The 6,393-nt window shown below is 30.7% G+C and overlaps 1 long non-coding RNA gene across 1 annotated transcript; it reads left to right on the top strand.

Annotated features, from left to right (window-relative positions):
* Window positions 1–428: 428 nt before the first annotated feature.
* Window positions 429–5,125, top strand: LOC145590609 (uncharacterized). Its single transcript, XR_014102109.1, has 3 exons — window positions 429–760; window positions 3,648–3,937; window positions 4,856–5,125. It is a non-coding gene; the product is annotated as an uncharacterized LOC145590609 (long non-coding RNA).
* Window positions 5,126–6,393: the final 1,268 nt, after the last annotated feature.

Here is a 6,393-nt window from a genome sequence, read left to right as displayed (position 1 = left end):
TTTTACTTATAAGCCTTTAATTTTTACCTGTTTATAGAGAGTAAATTTATCGTTGGAACATAAACATCATTTTATTTATATTAGGGGGTAATATTTGTTCATAGCGGACTAACTAATAATCATTTTAGGGAAAAATTAATACGAATATAATATTTGTTGTACATCCAAATTTTTATTTTATTTATATATGTTCCTAAAATAAAAATAATTTGGATTTTATATTAAATTTATTTTATCCAGATAATAGATTACCATCCACAAACTAGCAAGTTCCAAACGACTTTTAACCATTTTAACTTTTTTTTTTAACCTTTAAACATTTTAATTTGTTCGTCATATAACATTACAACTTTGTTTCATTAACATTACAACCCACCTAAGTAAGATTCCTTAATTTATTCCCAATTTTAAAAAAAAAGAAAAAAAAAAGAAAAAGTGGAGAACAGAGTCGGTCCTAGAGTCCTACTATTTTCCCTCATATCTTCTCATTAGAGATTATATGATACTCCACATTTATTTCCCAAAATAATTAAAAAAAAAGTTAAAAAAAAAAACCATCATCCTCAACAGCTCAACTCCTCAACCCTGGTTTCTTCTCCAAACCGGCGAAATGGTGAATTACTTTTGGCTCCAAAATTTTTTCATTATGAATCAACAGTTACTCTACTTTTCAGTTGTTGATCTCATTATACAACACACTCATCACCTTAAAATCATCATATCCATCAATCGATTACCCACCTCCTTTGTTTCTACTCAGGTGAGAGTTAATTAAGAGTATAAAGTATCTGTTTTGTAATTAACTAGTTGCTTTGCTCTCTACTCACACTGCTTCTGTTGCTTTTATGATTGACTAGTTGGGTTTGATGCAGGCAAAGTTGTTGTTGTTTTCTGAATTTCATTTGTAAATTACCATTGCCCTTTTTATCTCCCAAGTGAATTTAATCTTTTTAACTAGTTGATTTGATGTTGGATATGATTTTTAGATATACATATCTTCTGGGTTGTCTTAATTCTGTTGTATTTATTTTTATTTTTTTTTAATTTTGTTGGTTATGTTTCTGGGTTAGCCTTATGATTGATTGAATTACAAAAAATATCTACTTTCTGGTTGTTGCATGCGGTGATTATGCATTTGTTAAGGAGTGGGTATATATATATATATATAATTGCAATTAGTTGATGATACAAATAATTGTGGTGGTTTTTTCTTTTTGGAAAGCTTTTGGATTTCGGTTTCAATCATTTTATACAAAATACTCTCTATATATGACTTCTTGTTATCCTATACTACCGTAGTATGTGTGAAAGAAAATTGGCCTAATGTTATAGAGGGTAGTGTGTGATGATGTTTAACATGTTACAAATGAATAATATTGGTCCATGATTTAGGGTCAAACAATTAAATTAAGCAAGTTTTAATTACTAAGATAGTTTGAAACGAACTACTGTAATTTAGTCTAATTATACAGTAATACTTTGAATTGTCATAATTTTTTTTTTTTTTTGTATTTTTTTATTTTTTTTATTTTTTTATTTTTCTTACCAAAGTCTAAGAATTGTTTTAGCTAGTAAAGCTAATAGAAATGCCATCGGAGGGATAAATTAAACATCATATAACGTATACCCAATTATAAGAGGAATTTGTAATTAGGCTCGGTAACGTGTCATAGGAGGGATAAACTATTCATCATATAATTGTATACCTAATTATAAGAGGAATCTTTAATTAGGCTCGGTAACGCAAGCTAAGCCAAATGTTTCTTATAGTATAAGATAAACTACTAATATGTACATTTTGCTAAAGTCTTATAACTCATTGTGGGATGCGAAAAGAAAACAAGTTACAATAAGAGAACATACATCACTTTAATTTGGTCTTTGGATTTTCTGAAGGGAATCCACTTTTCACAAGCAGCTTTGATAGCAAACCTTCATTGTCATGATTTCTTTGACTTGCAATTATCTCCTTGCTTAGGTCATCTCAATCCAATTAGAGAGTGGAGACAAAAGAAAAGACTTTAAATAATCTACAGCATACCCAGCCAATTGCCAAACTTAGGTGGGAAATTAGTAGTAGCACAAGTACGATGTTAGTAAATCAATTAGCCAAACTACTATTTGAAAAATAAAAAAAACCAAACTTTGAGAAAAATTAGATACAAAACTCTTCAAGCAAGTGAAAAGTTATTATGACCACATTTTGAACATAATCTTGAACTTTAAGCAGTGACGAAGTTAAATTAGTGTAGTCATGTACAATTGTTTTGATTGTTTGATTTGAATTTGATTAAACATATGCATTTTAAATGTTTCCAAGGAAGCTACTTATATATGGGCATAATACTATTTTATGGCCAACGCAACTTAGGTGCTTGATTTGTTTATGTGTTAAATTATTGACAAATACAGACTACGAATTTTTATACTCCTTGCGCAGAAAGAGGGACAACTAGTGTGTGTTTATTCTTCAATGTTTTCTTAATCAGTGCCTTTTTGGTGCAGCAGGCCACATGGTGTGGCCTGCTATGTGGCCTGCTGCCAAGTCAGCAAAAATAATGGGAGTTACTGGTATTGTCAGGGTTACTTGTATTTTTCAGGTGTTACTTGTATTTTTTTTTTCAGGAGTTACTTGTATGATTATTTATTTAGGGGGTACTTATATTTTTTTTTTTCAAGAGTTACTTGTATGAATTACTTATTCAGGGGTTACTTGTATCATTCAGGGGTTACTTGTTTTATTTTTTTCAAGAGTTACTGATTACTTGTATTTTTTAGGGGTTACTTGTTTTTTTTAAGGGGTTACTTGTATGGATTACTTATTCAGGGGTTATTTGTATGATTAATTATTCAAGGGTTACTTATATAAGTTACGTTACTAGCTTATATAAGTGTTACTTGTATGCATGGGTTACTTGTATGAGTTACTTATTCAAGGTTACTTGTATGAGTTACTTGTTCAAGGGTTGCTTGTACGTATGCCCTATACCAAACCAGTAACACCCTACAAGTAACCCCTGACCAAAACCAGTAACATCGTACAAGTAACTCTTGAAAAAAAAATTGTATTCTGGGTTACTTGTTTCTGGAGTTACTTGTAGGTGTTACTTGTAGAATGTTACTTGTATTCTGGGGTTACTTGTATGGAACACTTGAATGGGTTAAGTAACCGCCCCAGACCAAAATCTCGTACCAAACCAATAACACCCTACAAGTAACCCTTGACCAAAACTAGTAACACCAATACAAGTAACCCCATAATACAAGTAATACTTACAAGTAACCTCTGACCAAAACCAGTAACACCCATACAAGTAACCCCGGAATACAGGTAACACCTACAAGTAACCCCTGACAAAACCAGTAACACCCATACAAGTAACCCCAAAAACAAGTAACACCTATAGTAACACCCATACAAGTAACCCCAGAAACAAGTAACACCTATAGTAACACCATACAAGTAACCCCTGCCGCACCATGTGGCCAGCCGCATACAAAAATTTGTGTTTCTTAATTGATTCTGAACTGAAATTGGAATTTGATATTCATTTATTACGTTGTTCAATATGCATATAGCTAGTGTTGATTGTGTGATTTCAACTTTCATTGGTTCTAATAAAGTCTTCATTAAATTTTTATGGAAGGGGTGTTTCATCAACTAAATTAAAACAGAAGGCTTTGATAAAAGGAAGTTGAAGAGAAGCATGCTCAGTAGGTTGAAACTCTACAAATATATTATGAGGATAAAAGGCTACATGATAGAAGGGGGATAGCAAATGGTCTTAGCTCCATCATTTCTCAACTTCAACAAAACAATCCTCAAATGTCTTTTAATCTAAGCATGTATAGCTCTTTATTTCTTGATAATCAATGTGAGAAAGATGGTAATACGACAAAAAAGTTCCTATTTCATTCTTCGGCTTCTACATCCAAGGTACAAACCTTTTGATTTTTATATTACGCAAAGTAGAGGTAGATAGTGACTAAGGTCTTTATTATTTTTCTTTGTTTTTTTTTTAATTTTTTGGTGCATTTGAGAGATATAACTAAGTTGGGAAATTCTCCACGACAGCTAAAGACACATTAGAAGTCATCTTCCTTTCACAAAATATTCATTGAATTTCGAATACCCTTACATTACTATTTATTGCTAGGTCTGGTACCTTGTATGTTTGTTTGCAGAATTTTTTTTGTGTTAAACATTAATTTAAAGAATGCTTCAATTTTATCAACATTAATATATGCCTTATTTAGCTAGCCTAGTAACTTTGTGGTAATAGTAGTATGAAATTGTTATTATTAAATTTCTGTTGGTTATAATTCAAGCTAGTTAAATTTCCATCCTTGAATTTGCAAATATTTTGCAAAGGGAAAATCTAGTTAAGTTGTATTAAAAAAATAAAAAAAATCTACTGAATAAGTAGTAGATTTCGAATAATGCTACTGTTGAGAACTAGTTTCTACTTGAATTGTATTTGATATACTTATCATTTTCTAGTAATTAGGTGTTTATTAATTATGGGTTAGCCATAAGATTAACTTAATAAGGTTACTATGTGTATTACTCCGTATTAATAAAGAGTAGAGTGCTACTTTACGGAATATATGTTTTTCCATGACATCATATGTAATTTTTAGAGCTAGTGCTATTGTATAGAATTCTCATATTAAGTTTTGTTATTTCGTAAAAAAATAAAAAAAAATAAAAAAATCATCCAAACCTTATATCTATTATTTTATACCTTTCTTTTTTTTATTATTTTCATTATTTTTATTAGTTATGTATTAACATTAGGACATTTGAAATACAAATTATTTTAATTCCTAACTTTCTTAAGAAAAAAAATTGCAGGGAGTGAATAGTATGGAGAATGAACCAGATAAAGATGAAGAAGGCAGTGTGTAAGAAGAAGAAGAATGTGACGTCATTGTTCATTTTGAATTTGTTTTAACATTTCTATTGTTATTTCTTGTTTGGATATAATTTTTTTTCTTATATTTATTAACTAGACTAATATTATAGCGTATGACATACTATGAAACAATAGGTTATTGAGATAGATTTGGTGTTGAAAACATGTTGATACTGCTTTTGCTTTTTTTTCTTTTTACGAAGTAATTATATAGGTTTGGGATCTCAAGTCAAATGCTTATTACATGTTTTTATGATTAACATTTTTCTTATATAAAAACTTCACAAGAATACAACATATTTCACTCTTTCAATATTATATAACAATGTACTTTAATTAGGAAAAAATAGCTAATTTATTCTAGCTATTCAATTTTATATAACAATTTTTTAAGTGTTGTTTTTAAATTATTTGGCAACACTTATGTATTATTGCTAGCAAATACAACAAGTGAAAATGTTGCTGCATATAATGACATAAGGTGACAATTTTGAATTGCCTTTTAAGATGGCAACAATTTTCATTTGTTGCCTTTGTTAAATTGTTGTCTTAGGTATTATTTTACCTTGGGTTTTAAAGTTGTTGCATTTGAACTAAAAAGTGTTGCCTTATGAATAGACAACGGGGGCATAAACTACGCCTCATAAGCGTTGCCTTAGGAACAAGGCAACACTTTTTTAATATTAGGCAATGGTTTTAAATTGTTACCTTAGCTTCATTTTGTTGTAGTGAAGGGAGCAACACTTTCTTACCACAAACAAGTAGATTTTGGCTTCAAGGTCCCAAAATTTCTTAACACACTACCTTATCATACTCCATCCTAGAATCAACCAAACATACTCTAAAACCGTGCATACCATTACCATTTAAGAAGAAAAGCATTTAACTATACAAGTCCAAAAGTATTAAGTCCAAAGCAAGAACAAAACAAAGACACATTACAAATTTGCCTCGATAGAAACAAAAATCTTTTTGGAGTTTTTGAAAATAAAGAACAGACGGAGGGTGGATTCTAGTTCGTTGGAAAATAAAATTCCTCCAATCAAACTAAATTTATAACCAAACCTACACCTAGTAATAGGGCAAGTTCGGGTCGAACCACTAGGAATGAGGGGAAGTTTGCTACGGCCAATGTTAAGCTACTTCGAAAGACAAGATGGTAGTGTAAGTTATCTAATTCAACTAATCAAACCAAGTAAATCAATATATCAAGACACTAGGAATTTAGGATCCACATGTACTTGCAATGGACACACACTAATCGGGTTGGAGATTGATTAATTCGAGTATTGCGAGGGAAGATAGACAATGCAATCAAAAGAGCTCAACAAGCTATCTCCTAAAGGTCTAGCTAGCGCCAACTACGGAAGACTCTAACTAGGAACGTCACTAACCAAGCTCAATTGAAAAATGCGAGCTACAAATCAATGGTCCGTATCAATGTAGGCACACAATGCAATCTAGTATGACAATTAAA

Source organism: Chenopodium album, chromosome 18 (genome assembly GCF_948465745.1).
Source record: "Chenopodium album chromosome 18, dcCheAlbu1.1, whole genome shotgun sequence".
In the NCBI taxonomy this organism is placed as follows: domain Eukaryota; kingdom Viridiplantae; phylum Streptophyta; class Magnoliopsida; order Caryophyllales; family Amaranthaceae; genus Chenopodium; species Chenopodium album.
Note: the sequence above shows the minus strand (reverse complement) of the source record. Positions and strands in the feature narration are given on the sequence as shown.